Here is a 16,682-nt window from a genome sequence, read left to right as displayed (position 1 = left end):
GGATGCACTGCAGTGAGTCCAGAGAGTGCACTGGCACCACTGAGAATGCACTTCAGTGAGTCCAGAGAGTGCACTGGCACCACTGGGGATGCACTGCAGTGAGTCCAGAGAGTGCACTGGCACCACTGGGGATGCAGTGCAGTGAGTCCAGAGAGTGCACTGGCACCACTGGGGATGCACTTCAGTGAGTCCAGAGAGTGCACGGGCTCCACTGGGGATGCACTGCAGTGAGTCCACAGAGTGCACTGGCACCACTGGGGATGCAGTGCAGTGAGTCCAGAGAGTGCACTGGCTCCACTGGGGATGCAGTGCAGTGAGTCCAGAGAGTGCTCTGGCACCACTGGGTATGCAGTGCAGTGAGTCCAGAGTGTGCACTGGCACCACTGGGAATGCAGTGCAGTGAGTCCAGAGATCGCACTGGCACCACGGGGGATGCACTTCAGTGAGTCCAGAGAGTGCACTGGCACCACTGGGGATGCAGTGCAGTGAGTCCAGAGAGTGCACTGGCACCACTGGCGATGCACTGCAGTGAGTCAAGAGAGTGCACTGGCACCACTGGGGATGCACTGCAGTGAGTCCAGAGAGTGCACTGGCACCAGAGGGAATGCACTGCAGTGAGTCCAGTGAGTGCACTGGCACCACTGGGGATGCAGTGCAGTGAGTGCAGGGAGTGCACTGGCACCACTGGGGATGCAGTGCAGTGAGTCCAGAGAGTGCAGTGGCACCACTGGGGATGCAGTGCAGTGAGTCCAGAGAGTGCACAGGCAGCACTGGGGATGCAGTGCAGTGAGTCCAGAGAGTACTCTGGCACCACTGGGGATGCAGTGCAGTGAGTCCAGAGAGTGCACTGGCACCAATGGGGATGCACTTCAGTGAGTCCAGAGAGTGCACTGGCTCCACTGGGGATGCAGTGCAGTGAGTCCAGAGAGTGCACTGGCACCATTGGAGATGCAGTGCAGTGAGTCCAGAAAGTGCACTGGCACCACTGGGGATGCAGTGCAGTTACTCCAGAGAGTGCACTGGCACCACTGGGGATGCAGTGCAGTGAGTCCAGAGAGTGCACTGGCACCACTGGGGACGCACTGCAGTGAGTCCAGAGAGTTCACTGGCACCACTGGGGATGCACTTCAGTGAGTGCAGAGACTGCACTGGCACCACTGGGGATGCAGTGCAGTAAGTCCAGTGAGTGTACTGGCACCACTGGGGATGCACTGCAGTGAGTCCAGAGAGTGCATTGGCACCACTTGGGATGCACTGCAGTGAGTCCAGAGAGTGCACTTGCACCACTGGGGATGCAGTGCAGTGAGTCCAGAGAGTGCACTGGCACCACTGGGGATGCAGTGCAGTGAGTCCAGAGAGTGCACTGGCACCAATGGGGATGCACAGCAGTGAGTCCACAGAGTGCACTGGCACCACTGGGGATGCAGTACAGTGAGTCCAGAGAGTGCACTGGCACCACTGGGGATGCACTGCAGTGAGTCCAGAGAGTGCTCTGGCACCACTGGCGATGCAGTGCAGTGAGTGCAGAGACTGCACTAGCACCACTGGGGATGCAGTGCAGTCAGTCCAGTGAGTGTACTGGCACCACTGGGGATGCACTGCAGTGAGTCCAGAGAGTGCACTGGCACCACTGAGAATGAACTTCAGTGAGTCCAGAGAGTGCACTGGCACCACTGGGGATGCACTGCAGTGAGTCCAGAGAGTGCACTGGCACCACTGGGGATGCAGTGCAGTGAGTCCAGAGAGTGCACTGGCACCACTGGGGATGCACTTCAGTGAGTCCAGAGAGTGCACGGGCTCCACTGGGGATGCACTGCAGTGAGTCCACAGAGTGCACTGGCACCACTGGGGATGCAGTGCAGTGAGTCCAGAGAGTGCACTGGCTCCACTGGGGATGCAGTGCAGTGAGTCCAGAGAGTGCTCTGGCACCACTGGGTATGCAGTGCAGTGAGTCCAGAGTGTGCACTGGCACCACTGGGAATGCAGTGCAGTGAGTCCAGAGATCGCACTGGCACCACGGGGGATGCACTTCAGTGAGTCCAGAGAGTGCACTGGCACCACTGGGGATGCAGTGCAGTGAGTCCAGAGAGTGCACTGGCACCACTGGCGATGCACTGCAGTGAGTCAAGAGAGTGCACTGGCACCACTGGGGATGCACTGCAGTGAGTCCAGAGAGTGCACTGGCACCAGAGGGAATGCACTGCAGTGAGTCCAGTGAGTGCACTGGCACCACTGGGGATGCAGTGCAGTGAGTGCAGGGAGTGCACTGGCACCACTGGGGATGCAGTGCAGTGAGTCCAGAGAGTGCAGTGGCACCACTGGGGATGCAGTGCAGTGAGTCCAGAGAGTGCACAGGCAGCACTGGGGATGCAGTGCAGTGAGTCCAGAGAGTACTCTGGCACCACTGGGGATGCAGTGCAGTGAGTCCAGAGAGTGCACTGGCACCACTGGGGATGCACTGCAGTGAGTCCAGAGAGTGCACTGGCACCACTGGTGATGCACTGCAGTTACTCCAGAGAGTGCACTGGCACCACTGGGGATGCGGTGCAGTGAGTCCAGAGAGTGCACTGGCACCACTGGTGATGCACTGCAGTGAGTCCAGAGAGTGCACTGGCACCACTGAGAATGCCCTTCAGTGAGTCCAGAGAGTGCACTGGCACCACTGGGGATGCACTGCATTGAGTCCACAGAGTGCACTAGCACCACTGGGGATGCAGTGCAGTGAGTCCAGAGAGTGTACTGGCACCACTGGGGATGCACTGCAGTGAGTCCAGAGAGTGCACTGTCACCACTGAGAATGCACTTCAGTGAGTCCAAAGAGTGCACTAGCACCACTGGGGATGCACTGCAGTGAGTCCAGAGAGTGAACTAGCACCACTGGGAATGTAGTGCAGTGAATCCAGTGAGTGCACTGGCACCAGTGGGGATGCACTGCAGTGAGTCCAGAGAGTGCACTGGCACCACTGGGGATGCACTGCAGTGAGTCCAGAGAGCGCACTGGCACCACTGGGGATGCACTGCAGTGAGTCCACAGAGTGCACTGGCACCACTGAGAATGCACTTCAGTGAGTCCAGAGAGTGCACTGGCACCACTGGGGATGCACTGCAGTGAGTCCAGAGAGTGAACTAGCACCACTGGGAATGCAGTGCAGTGAATCCAGTGAGTGCACTGGCACCACTGGGGATGCAGTGCAGTGAGTCAAGAGAGTGCACTGGCACCACTGGGGATGCACTGCAGTGAGCCCAGAGAGTGCACTGGCACCACTGGGGATGCGTTGCCGGGAGTCCAGAGAGTGCACTGGCACCACTGGGGATGCAGTGCAGTGAGTCCAGAGAGTGCACTGGCACCACTGGGGATGCAGTGCAGTGAGTCCAGAGAGTTCTCTGGCACCACTGGGGATGCAGTGCAGTGAGTCCAGAGAGTGCACTGGCACCACTGGGATGCAGTGCAGTGAGTCCAGAGAGTGCACTGGCACCACTGGTGATGCACTGCAGTTACTCCAGAGAGTGCACTGGCACCACTGGGGATGCGGTGCGGTGAGTCCAGAGAGTGCACTGGCACCACTGGGGATGCAGTGCAGTCAGTCCAGTGAGTGTACTGGCACCACTGGGGATGCACTGCAGTGAGTCCAGAGAGTGCACTGGCACCACTGAGAATGCCCTTCAGTGAGTCCAGAGAGTGCACTGGCACCACTGGGGATGCACTGCAGTGAGTCCACAGAAGGCACTAGCACCACTGGGGATGCAGTGCAGTGACTCTAGAGAGTGCACTGGCACCACTGGGGATGCACTTCAGTGAGTCCAGAGAGTGCACTGGCACCACTGGGGATGCAGTGCAGTGAGTCCAGAGAGTGCATTGGCACCACTGGGGATGCAGTGCAGTGAGTCCAGAGAGTGCACTGGCACCACTGGGGATGCACTGCAGTGAGTCCACAGAGTGCACTGGTACCACTGGGGATGCAGTGCAGTGAGTCCAGAGAGTGCACTGGCACCACTGGGGATGCACTGCAGTGAGTCCAGAGAGTGCACTGGCACCACTGGGGATGCAGTGCAGTGAGTCCAGAGAGTGCGCTGGCACCACTGGGGATGCAGTGCAGTGAGTCCAGAGAGTGCACTGGCACCACTGGGGATGCAGTGCAGTGAGTCCAGAGAGTGCACTGGTGTTGTCGACGGAGGGAAGACACAAACGCTCAATATGAGTGTTAAGTATGCTTCAGCTTTAATGGATAGCTCAATTGTCTTTTATCGTGTACAGGATAATTAGCTCATACATATTGCAAAAGCCAAGCTCCTTATTGGTTAGCGTAATCTCCTGCCCTACCGGTTAGTTCCGCATTCTTTTAGCCGCTAGTTCCCTTTTCTAGTCTAACTATAACTCCAAGGGCAGTATGCCCTCTACTGTCATTGGTTCTAACTGCCTGGGATTTCTCGCAAGAGTTCCCGGACAAGCCTTGCGTACGTGCCTTTGCTCTTGCTCCTCTAGACCAGCTGGGTGCGGCAATCCGCCACCTCCCCACCCTGCAGCTGCACGAGATCAATGTGACCACGCGCAGCGAGCCAGTCCTCAACAATTCCCCCGTTTTTATTTTGTGCTAGAAAAACCTTATTAGTTAGTTGCTCGAGCCTTTTTGTTAGACAACTAAATATTACTCGCGCCGCTACTATGATTAGTGCGATTATTAGCAGTAAGCGTAGCCCTTCTTTTATGAGACCCAATATCCAGCCTCCCATGTTCCCAAACCAACTCGCAAATAGTTCATCAAGCCAATTATTCTGGACCACTATCTTCTTGGTGTGGTCTCTCAGCCATTTCAGCTGCTCGTGGATTGACTCGCCATGGTCCGAGAGATTAAAACAGCACATTCCTTCGAGCTCTTCACACCCGTGGCCCTGTGCCAGCAGTAGAAAATCAATCGCCGCTCTGTTCTGTAATACAGCGTGTCGCAGGCTATCCAGGTCCTGGGCCATTTCTGTGAGTATCTGCGTAGTCACATTTGCTTGTTTTACAGTCCAACAAGCTAGTTTCCCAAGGCTAGCCATAGCATGGGCTACCGCCACTCCAGGCACAAGTGCCGCCGAAAAGAATCTTTCGGCAGGACCCCAGAGTTCGACCTGGTCATCACAGTCACTCCCCAAAGTTTTTAGACTGCGTCTCGTCCGGCGTCTCCATTGTTGAGTAATGTTTCACAACTCTTGAAACCCCGGTAACTCTTTATAACAATCTATATCTGGTGTCTTACGCTTTTCTAAAAAGCACTTAAGTAAATCAACTGCCGCTTGTTTCTCCATTCTTACTTACGGTGCCGTTGCCCCCGTGTAAAGCTTCTGTTCGCGGCGTTCCGGCGGGACCCACTATGGGTTCGTCCCGGGCGCTCTTCCCGAGTCGCCTTCTGCTCGCCCCAATCTTGTGTTCCGCGGAATCCGGGTTACGTAGTCAGAACCGGCTTTCCCTTTTTCTCCGTCACCTAAGACCGGCTTACTCGTTTCGGGTCCTCGTCCAGCAAGGGTCCCTGTTCGGGCGCCATTTGTTGTCGACGGAGGGAAGACACAAACGCTCAATATGAGTGTTAAGTATGCTTCAGCTTTAATGGATAGCTCAATTTTCTTTTATCGTGTACAGGATAATTAGCTCATACATATTGCAAAAGCCAAGCTCCTTATTGGTTAGCGTAATCTCCTGCCCTACCGGTTAGTTCCGCATTCTTTTAGCCGCTAGTTCCCTTTTCTAGTCTAACTATAACTCCAAGGGCAGTATGCCCTCTACTGTCATTGGTTCTAACTGCCTGGGATTTCTCGCAAGAGTTCCCGGACAAGCCTTGCGTACGTGCCTTTGCTCTTGCTCCTCTAGACCAGCTGGGTGCGGCAATCCGCCACCTCCCCACCCTGCAGCTGCACGAGATCAATGTGACCACGCGCAGCGAGCCAGTCCTCAACACACTGGCACCAAGGGGATGCACTGCAGTGAGTCCAGAGAGTGCACTGGCACCACTGGGGATGCGGTACCGGGAGTCCAGAGAGTGCACTGGCACCACTGGGGATGCACTGCAGTGAGTCCAGAGAGTGCAGTGGCACCACTGGGGATGCACTGCAGTGAGTCCAGAGAGTGCACTGGCACCACTGGGGATGCACTGCAGTGAGTCCAGAGAGTGCACTGTCACCACTGGGGATGCAGTGCAGTGAGTCCAGAGAGTGCACTGGCACCACTGGGGATGCACTGCAGTGAGTCCAGAGAGTGCTCTGGCACCACTGGGGATGCAGTGCAGTGAGTCCAGAGAGTGCACTGGCACCACTGGGGATGCAGTGCAGTGAGTCCAGAGAGTGCACTGGCACCACTGGGGATGCAGTGCAGTGAGTCCAGAGAGTGTACTGGCACCATTGGGGATGCACTGCAGTGAGTCCAGAGAGTGCACTGCCACCACTGAGGATGCCCTTCAGTGAGTCCAGAGAGTGCACTGGCACCACTGGGGATGCACTGCAGTGAGTCCACAGAGTGCACTAGCACCACTGGGGATGCAGTGCAGTGAGTCCAGAGAGTGCACTGGCACCACTGGGGATGCACTTCAGTGAGTCCAGAGAGTGCACGCGCTCCACTGGGGATGCAGTACAGTGAGTCCAGAGAGTGCATTGGCACCACTGGGGATGCAGTGCAGTGAGTCCAGAGAATGCACTGGCAGCACAGAGGATGCAGTGCAGTGAGTCCAGAGAGTGCTCTGGCACCACTGGGGATGCAGTGCAGTGAGTCCAGAGAGTGCACTGGCACCACTGGGGATGCAGTGCAGTGAGTCCAGAGAGTGCACTGGCACCACTGGGGATGCACTGCAGTGAGTCCAGAGAGTGCACTGGCACCACTGGTGATGCACTGCAGTGAGTCCAGAGAGTGCACTGGCACCACTGGGGATGCACTGCAGTGAGTCCAGAGAGTGCACTGGCACCACTGGGGATGCAGTGCAGTGAGTCCAGAGAGTGCACTGGCACCAGAGGGAATGCACTGCAGTGAGTCCAGTGAGTGCATTGGCACCACTGGGGATGCAGTGCAGTGAGTCCAGAGAGTGCACTGGCAGCACTGGACATGCAGTTCAGTGAGTCCAGAGAGTGCAGTGGCACCACTGGGGATGCAGTGCAGTGAGTCCAGAGAGTGCACTGGCAGCACTGGGGATGCAGTGCAGTGAGTCCAGAGAGTGCACTGGCAATACTGGGGATGCAGTGCAGTGAGTCCAGAGAGTGCACTGGCACCACTGGGGCTGCAGTGCAGTGAGTCCAGAGAGTGCACTGGCACCACTGGGGATGCAGTGCAGTGAGTCCAGAGAGTGCTCTGGCACCACTGGGGATGCACTGAAGTGAGTCCAGAGAGTGCACTGGCACCACTGGGGATGCAGTGCAGTGAGTCCAGAGAGTGCACTGGCAATACTGGGGATGCAGTGCAGTGAGTCCAGAGAGTGCACTGGCAACACTGGGGTTGCAGTGCAGTGAGTCCAGAGAGTGAACTGGCACCACTGGGGATGCAGTGCAGTGAGTCCAGAGTGTGCACTGGCACCACTGGGGATGCAGTGCAGTGAGTCCAGAGATTGCACTGGCACCACTGGGGATGCAGTGCAGTGAGTCCAGAGATTGCACTGGCACCACTGGGGATGCACTGCAGTGAGTCCAGAGAGTGCACTGGCACCACTGGGGATGCAGTGCAGTGAGTCCAGAGAGTGCACTGGCACCACTGGGGATGCAGTGCAGTGAGTCCAGTGAGTGTACTGGCACCACTGGGGATGCAGTGCAGTGAGTCCAGAGAGTGCACTGGCACCACTGAGAATGCACTTCAGTGAGTCCAGAGAGTGCACTGCCACCACTGGGGATGCAGTGCAGTGAGTCCAGAGAGTGCACTGGCACCACTGAGAATGCACTTCAGTGAGTCCAAAGAGTGCACTGGCACCACTGGGGATGCACTGCAGTGAGTCCAGAGAGTGCACTAGCACCACTGGGAATGCAGTACAGTGAGTCCAGAGAGTGCACTGGCACCACTGGGGATGCACTGCAGTCACTCCAGAGAGTGCACTGGCACCACTGATGATGCAGTACAGTGAGTCCAGTGAGCGCACTGGCACCACTGGGGATGTAGTGCAGTGATTCGAGAGAGTGCACTGGCACCACTGGGGATGCACTGCAGTGAGTCCAGAGAGTGCACTGGCACCACTTGGGATGCAGTGCAGTGAGTCCAGAGAGTGCACTGGCACCACTGGGGATGCAGTGCAGTGAGTCCAGAGAGTGCATTGGCACCACTGGGGATGCAGTGCAGTGAGTCCAGAGAGTGCACTGGCACCACTGGGGATGCACTGCTGTGAGTCCAGAGAGTGCACTGGCAGCAGTGGAGATGCACTGCAGTGAGTCCAGAGAGTGCACTGGCACCACTGGGGATGCACTGCAGTGAGTCCAGAGAGTGCAGTGGCACCACTGGGGATGCAGTGCAGTGAGTCCAGAGAGTGCACTGGCACCACTGGGGATGCACTGCTGTGAGTCCAGAGAGTGCACTGGCACCACTGGGGATGCAGTGCAGTGAGTCCAGAGAGTGCACTGGCAGCACTGGGGATGCAGTGCAGTGACTCGAGAGAGTGCACTGGCACCACTGGGGATGCACTGCAGTGAGTCCAGAGAGCGCACTGGCACCACTGGGGATGCACTGCAGTGAGTCCACAGAGTGCACTGGAACCACTGAGAATGCACTTCAGTGAGTCCAGAGAGTGCACTGGCACCACTGGGGATGCACTGCAGTGAGTCCATGTTGAGGACTGGCTCGCTGCGCGTAATCACATTGATATCATGCAGCTGCAAGATAAGGAAATGGCGGATTACCGCACCCAGCTGGTCTAGAAAAACAAGAGCAAAGGCACGTACGCAAGGCTTGTCTGGGAACTCTTGTGAGAAATCCCAGGCAGCTTGTCTGGGAACTCTTGTGAGAAATCCCAGGCAATTAGAAACAATGATAGTAGAGGGCATACTGCCCTGGGAGTTATAGTTAGATTAGAAAGGGGAACTAGCGGATAGAAGAATGCGGAACTAACAGATAGGGCAGTAGATGACGCTTACCAATAAGGAGCTTGGCTTTTGCAATATGTATGAGCTAATTATCCTGTACACGATAAAAGACAATTGAGCTATCCATTAAAGCTGAAGCATACTTAACACTCATATTGAGCGTTTGTGTCTTCCCTCCGTCGACAACAAATGGCGCCCGAACAGGGACCCTTGCTGGACGAGGACCCGAAACGAGTAAGCCGGTATTAGGCGACGGAGTACAAGGGGAAAGCCGGTTCTGACTACGTAACCCGGAATCCGCGGAACATAAGATTGGGGCGAGCAGAAGACGACTCGGGAAGAGCGCCCGGGACGAACCCATAGCGGGTCCCGCCGGAACGCCGCGAACGGAAGCTTTGTACGGGGGCAACGGCACCGTGAGTAAGCATGGAGAAACAAGCGGCAATAGATTTACTTAAGTGCTTTTTAGAAAAGCGTAAGACACGCTTTGCACGGGGGCAACGGCACCGTGAGTAAGCATGGAGAAACAAGCGGCAATTAATTTACTTAAGTGCTTTTTAGAAAAGCGTAAGACGCCAGATATAGATTGTCATAAAGAATTACAGGGGTTAGTGGCCTATGGGGTGGCGAAGGGCTGCTTTATTAACCCTGACACATTGTTTGAGGAGGATGAGTGGCGTAAGTTTGGTGATATATTGTTTGAGGAAATGATTAGTGAGAATAAGACGGCTAAGAAGCTGGCAAAACCGTGGCGGGCTGTTACGAATGCTTTAACAATACATCGGGTAGAACAGAAAGTAGCAGCCGCTGCAACAGAGCGGCTGGGCAAAACGTTGAGGGCGGATGAAGAGGCCAATCCGTACCCCCTCCCTCCGTCGGTCCAACAATTCACCATGAAGGCACCCGGGGGATGGGGAGAGGGGGCACGACCCAGTGCACCTCCTCTACCCCTGGAAACTCCCGAGGGAGAGGCGGCAGGCGAGGGGAGAAATAAGAATCCATTTTTGAAAGATATGCGACTCGAATCAGGGGGGTCGGAGAGAGCAGGACTCTGGGCGAAAATAGCAGGGGAGGCGTTACGTGAAGGTGATGTGGGGGCAGCGACAGAGCTTGTAGGCGCCTTCCCCGTGGTGTACTCTCCACCAGATGCCCAGGGCCAGATAACTGTTACTATGACAAATCTGGACTGGAAAATACTGACCCAATTGCGTGCCACGGTAAATGAGTCAGGAATACGTGGGGAGCCAACGAAACAGATGTTAGACTATCTGTGGTCCACTAACGTGTTGCTCCCCGGCGATATTCGTAATATCATGAAACTAATACTGACGCAGCATCAGATCCTGCTGTTTAATGCCCATTGGCATTCAGCTTGTCAGGAGGCAGTCGCGGTGCAGCGTCAGCCCGGAGATCCATTATACGGGGTCACGCTGGAGGAGCTTTTGGGGGTCGGTGCATACAATCGCTTGGAGGCCCAGGCCCTAATGGGGCCGGATAAGGCAAAAGCGACCATGACGCTAGCTAGGAGAGCACTGGACCAAATTAGGGAGCCTGGAGGAATGCCCTCCTATATGTCCATCAAGCAAGGGCGAGACGAAGCGTTTGGAACATTTATTGATAGGGTTGCCGCAGCTATACAGGTAGCTGGGTTACCCGAATATCTCAAAGGCCCTATTCTTAAACAATGCGCCCTTCAAAATTGTAATCAAACCTCTCGAAATGTTCTAAATACGCTGCCCAGTACCTGGACTATAGAAGAGGCTCTTGATCGATTGTCGCGGATACCGATAGGCTCGCAAGCGCTATTGGTTGACGCTATTCGAAAGGTAGGGGAAAGTATTACTCAGGGACTGCAGGCTAGTCAGTCGCAGGTATTCGCCGCCCTTGCCCCCCTGCAAAGTGGAAAAGGACCTCACTCGTCGAGAAGACCTGCACTACGCTGCTATCGGTGTGGCATCGCGGGTCATATAAAGAGGCAATGTGGGACGGCTAATGTGTGGTGTCCCTCTTGCCGATCTGATACGCATAATGAAACCGCTTGCCGGCGGAAGACCCAGGGAAACGGGAAGACCAGCGGGAACCGCCGCCCCGCGATGACACAAAAAGCGGCTTTCCCCTCAACAGCGGCGGCAGCTGCGGAGACTCCAACCGAGACGAATCCTTTCACCTCCAACCAGCCACCAGAGGGAGCCTGGGGATTGGACTTGGCAACCGCAGTAAATGTGACTTTGATGGACAATAAGCCTGTTGGGGTGAAAACAGGCGTTATGGGACCTGTAAAAATTAATAATGAGCCTGTTGGAGCACTTCTGATTGGAAGGTCATCGGCGACATTAAATGGGGCTTTAGTGTTAACAGGACTTATTGATAAGGACTTTACTGGGGAGATACAAATTATGGTATCAGCCATGTTCCCTCCGCTACATATACCGAAGGGAACTCGATTGGCTCAATTCTGCCTGTCTCTTGCCAAAGCGACTGATCCCTTCCGCACCTGTTTGTTCGGGGTCCCAATAGGGAACAAGGAGGAGCTGAAACAACTGTTAGCACCATATTCCGCAAGTACTGATTTGTTCGATCTTTCGTCCAACCTCTCCGACGCCGTTGTGGCGGCGCTAGTGGCTCTGAACACGAGCTTGCCATGGGATCCCCAGGAACTGGATTTGTTGGGATCAGTGGCGGTAGGGAACACCAGTAATAACTGGACACAGACGTGCTTTATGTGGAATAAAGGAAAACAAAATATGACTCAATGGACTAATGTGACCTCTCACACAAGGGGGTTCGAAGCTAATAGCAGCTATTGCGGGTACAACGACACCACCAACACCACCATGGGGGCATACGGGAACAAGTCAAGCACATGGCCAAGGCAAACTGCTAAGGCCTTACCACCTGGTATATTCCTGATCTGTGGAGATCGAGCCTGGCAGGGAATCCCAGCAAATGCGCACGGGGGGCCATGCTATTTGGGACGCTTGACTTTGTTTGCCCCTGACCTACACAGTCAAGAATTGCGAAACATTACTCAACAATGGAAACGACGGACGAGACGCAGTCTCAAAAACTTTGGGGAGTGACTGCGATAACCAGGTCGAACTCTGGGGTCCTGCTGAAAGGTTCTTTTCAGCGGCACTTGTGCCTGGAGTGGCTGTGGCTCATGCTATGGCTAGTCTAGGGAAACTAGCTTGTTGGGCTGTAAAACAAGCAAATGTGACATTTGAAAAAAAAAAAAAAAAAAAAAAAAAAAAAAAAAAAAAAGGGAGAGAGAGAAACTAGCTTGCACATTTTAGGTCTGTGAAATTTTGTGAGAATTTTTTCCTGCACTGGACAGTTGAGAGAAAAAAAAAAAAAAGGAAAGAAAAAAAAAAAAAAAAAAAAAAAAAAAAAAAAAGCACATAGGGAATTATGTTAATTGTGTTTGTGTCTTTAGGCAAAGCTGTGGAAGTCTTGAAATGTCACAGTAGTAAATAACTTTTATTACTTTTTGGCTAATTCTTTTTCTGTTGGAACACTGAATTCTGTGCATATGTATATATGAACACAAATTGAAGGCCTCTACCTCCTGGAGTATACAACTTGGTTTGTTTACCTCCACATGATTTTTTTTTTTTTTTAAGTTCAGTGTGGAGACTTGAAACTTGAATGTCCCTTCCAACTTTTATATTTAAAACAAGACTAGAAAATTGAAGACTGTTTTTCACCTGTACATAGAAATATTAAAGGGTGGTCTTAAAATTTGAACATTGGTCTGGAGAAAAACCATGGTGTTTGTTATGGACAATTAACTGTTAAAGTTATTGTAAGTTATCTGTATTTAGCAGAGTATTTTCAACGAGTGATCTGAGCTGAAATTGGAGACTATTAGTAAGTTATGTTTGGAAGTTTTAACTTCAATGAAGTAATTATTTGCTGTGAAAGAGACGAACATTGAATGACTGAACAAAGAGGGTGCAATATCTTTGTTTTTTATGAGGCTCCTGAGAATAAAACCAACTGAAGCATTTCAATTCACTTGAATGAGAAACGTGTTTAATTAAAAGAGCCCAAGAAGACACTGGTATGAAAGGTAAAATCTCAGAGGTTGGTCAGTTAATGTGGCACACTTGCTGGTCACTTTGTAAAATGTAGATTTGAAGTACAGTGGTGAAAACATTAAATGTGACTACGCAGATGCTCACAGAAATGGCCCAGGACCTGGACAGCTTGCGACACGCTGTGTTACAGAACAGAGCGGCGATTGATTTTCTACTGCTGGCACAGGGCCACGGGTGTGAAGAGCTCGAAGGAATGTGCTGTTTTAATCTCTCGGACCATGGCGAGTCAATCCACGAGCAACTGAAATGGCTGAGAGACCACACCAAGAAGATAGTGGTCCAAGATAATTGGCTTGATAGACTGTTTGCAAATTGGTTTGGGAACATGGGGGGTTGGATATTGGGTCTGATAAAAGAAGGGCTACGCTTACTGCTAATAATTGTCCTAATTATAGTAGCGGCGCGAGTAGTATTTAGTTGCCTAATAAAAAGGCTCGAGCAGTTAACTAGTAGGGTTTTTCTAGCAACAGTAATAGCATGTGTAAGGTGTAATTGCTCGAAAAAGAAAAAAAAAAAAAAAAAAAAAAAAAAAAAAAAAAAAAAAAAAGGGGTCAATGCCACACGTGCTCCTTATTGCAATGCATCTCTTTGCTGTCATTATACAAACTATAATAGCATCCTTCCTTGCGCCAGGAGCCGCTCTGCTCGGCTGTGGGATCGACTGTGGAACGGACGCCCCTAGGTGCACCCCGAGCATTTTTTCCTCGGAGGGGTCTCCACTCTCAGCCGCTCACCACGGGAGCAGACAAGGACCTCCTGAAGCTGCACACAAATTATTTTCAGTGATATTGTCTTGTGGTATGAATGAGAAGTGCAAGAGGCCTCTCTGCGTGATTGTGTGATTGTGTGATTGTGCTGTGCGAGTAAGAAGCAGTATCGCTGCGAAGCAACATTCCTAGCGCTTAGTGGCTTGTTGACTGATGTAGATTCTAGTAGGCACACTACTTTACAATCGTAGTTCTGCATGAGATTTTTGACCCTGTTGCTTATTGTACCTTGCTTATTGCAGTGTGTGCGGTGATTGATAGAAAAATCTATAGAAAGCTTTTGGTTCAAAATAAAAACGGGGGAATTGTTGAGGACTGGCTCGCTGCGCGTAATCACATTGATATCATGCAGCTGCAAGATAAGGAAATGGCGGATTACCGCACCCAGCTGGTCTAGAAAAACAAGAGCAAAGGCACGTACGCAAGGCTTGTCTGGGAACTCTTGTGAGAAATCCCAGGCAGCTTGTCTGGGAACTCTTGTGAGAAATCCCAGGCAATTAGAAACAATGATAGTAGAGGGCATACTGCCCTGGGAGTTATAGTTAGATTAGAAAGGGGAACTAGCGGATAGAAGAATGCGGAACTAACAGATAGGGCAGTAGATGACGCTTACCAATAAGGAGCTTGGCTTTTGCAATATGTATGAGCTAATTATCCTGTACACGATAAAAGACAATTGAGCTATCCATTAAAGCTGAAGCATACTTAACACTCATATTGAGCGTTTGTGTCTTCCCTCCGTCGACAACAAGTCCAGAGAGTGCACTAGCACCACTGGGGAATGCAGTGCAGTGAGTCCAGTGAGTACACTGGCACCAATGGGGATGCAGTGCAGTGAGTCAAGAGAGTGCACTGGCACCACTGGGGATGCACTGCAGTGAGCCCAGAGAGTGCACTGGCACCACTGGGGATGCGGTGCCGGGAGTCCAGAGAGTGCACTGGCACCACTGGGGATGCAGTGCAGTGAGTCCAGAGAGTGCACTGGCACCACTGGGGATGCAGTGCAGTGAGTCCAGAGAGTGCACTAGCACCACTGGGGATGCACTGCAGTGAGTCCAGAGAGTGCTCTGGCACCACTGGGGATGCAGTGCAGTGAGTCCAGAGAGTGCACTGGCACCACCGGGGATGTGTTGCCGGGAGTCCAGAGAGTGCACTGGCACCACTGGGGATGCAGTGCAGTGAGTCCACAGACTGCACTGGAACCACTGAGAATGCACTTCAGTGAGTCCAGAGAGTGCACTGGCACCACTGGGGATGCACTGCAGTGAGTCCACAGAGTGCACTAGCACCACTGGGGAATGCAGTGCAGTGAGTCCAGTGAGTACACTGGCACCAATGGGGATGCAGTGCAGTGAGTCAAGAGAGTGCACTGGCACCACTGGGGATGCACTGCAGTGAGCCCAGAGAGTGCACTGGCACCACTGGGGATGCGGTGCCGGGAGTCCAGAGAGTGCACTGGCACCACTGGGGATGCAGTGCAGTGAGTCCAGAGAGTGCACTGGCACCACTGGGGATGCAGTGCAGTGAGTCCAGAGAGTGCACTAGCACCACTGGGGATGCACTGCAGTGAGTCCAGAGAGTGCTCTGGCACCACTGGGGATGCAGTGCAGTGAGTCCAGAGAGTGCACTGGCACCACCGGGGATGTGTTGCCAGGAGTCCAGAGAGTGCACTGGCACCACTGGGGATGCAGTGCAGTGAGTCCAGAGAGTGCACTGGCACCACTGGGGATGCAGTGCAGTGAGTCAAGAGAGTGCACTGGCACCACTGGGGATGCACAGCAGTGAGCCCAGAGAGTGCACTGGCACCACTGGGGATGCGGTGCCGGGAGTCCAGAGAGTGCACTGGCACCACTGGGGATGCGGTGCAGTGAGTCCAGAGAGTGCACTGGCACCACTGAGAATGCACTTCAGTGAGTCCAGAGAGTGCACTGGTACCACTGGGGATGCAGTGCAGTGAGTCCAGAGAGTGCACTAGCACCACTGGGGATGCAGTGCAGTGAATCCAGTGAGTGCACTGGCACCACTGGGGATGCAGTGCAGTGAGTCAAGAGAGTGCACTGGCACCACTGGGGATGCACAGCAGTGAGCCCAGAGAGTGCACTGGCACCACTGGGGATGCGGTGCCGGGAGTCCAGAGAGTGCACTGGCACCACTGGGGATGCAGTGCAGTGAGTCCAGAGAGTGCACTGGCACCACTGGGGATGCACTGCAGTGAGTCCAGAGAGTGCACTGGCACCACTGGGGATGCACTGCAGTGAGTCCAGAGAGTGCTCTGGCACCACTGGGGATGCAGTGCAGTGAGTCAAGAGAGTGCACTGGCACCACTGGGGATGCAGTGCAGTGAGTCCAGAGAGTGCACTGGCACCACTGGTGATGCACTGCAGTTACTCCAGAGAGTGCACTGGCACCACTGGGGATGCGGTGCGGTGAGACCAGAGAGTGCACTGGCACCACTGGGGATGCAGTGCAGTCAGTCCAGTGAGTGTACTGGCACCACTGGGGATGCACTGCAGTGAGTCCAGAGAGTGCACTGGCACCACTGGGGATGCAGTGCAGTGAGTCCAGAGAGTGCACTGGCACCACTGGGGATGCACTGCAGTGAGTCCAGAGAGTGCACTAGCACCACTGGGGATGCACTGCAGTGAGTCCACAGAGTGCACTAGCACCACTGGGGATGCAGTGCAGTGAGTCCAGAGAGTGCACTGGCACCACTGGGGATGCACTTCAGTGAGTCCAGAGAGTGCACTGGCACCACTGGGGATGCAGTTCAGTGAGTCCAGAGAGTGCACTGGCACCA

At 53.6% G+C, this 16,682-nt stretch overlaps 1 long non-coding RNA gene across 1 annotated transcript; it reads left to right on the top strand.

Annotated features, from left to right (window-relative positions):
• The first annotated feature begins 11,558 nt into the window (after window positions 1-11,558).
• Window positions 11,559-14,600, top strand: LOC308187349. Its single transcript, XR_013944624.1, has 2 exons — window positions 11,559-14,343; window positions 14,379-14,600. It is a non-coding gene; the product is annotated as an uncharacterized lncRNA (long non-coding RNA).
• The last annotated feature ends 2,082 nt before the right edge of the window (window positions 14,601-16,682 follow it).

Source organism: Anser brachyrhynchus (assembly GCF_964034855.1).
Source record: "Anser brachyrhynchus genome assembly, contig: SCAFFOLD_135, whole genome shotgun sequence".
Classification (NCBI taxonomy): domain Eukaryota; kingdom Metazoa; phylum Chordata; class Aves; order Anseriformes; family Anatidae; genus Anser; species Anser brachyrhynchus.
This window is presented reverse-complemented; position numbering and strand designations above follow the sequence as displayed.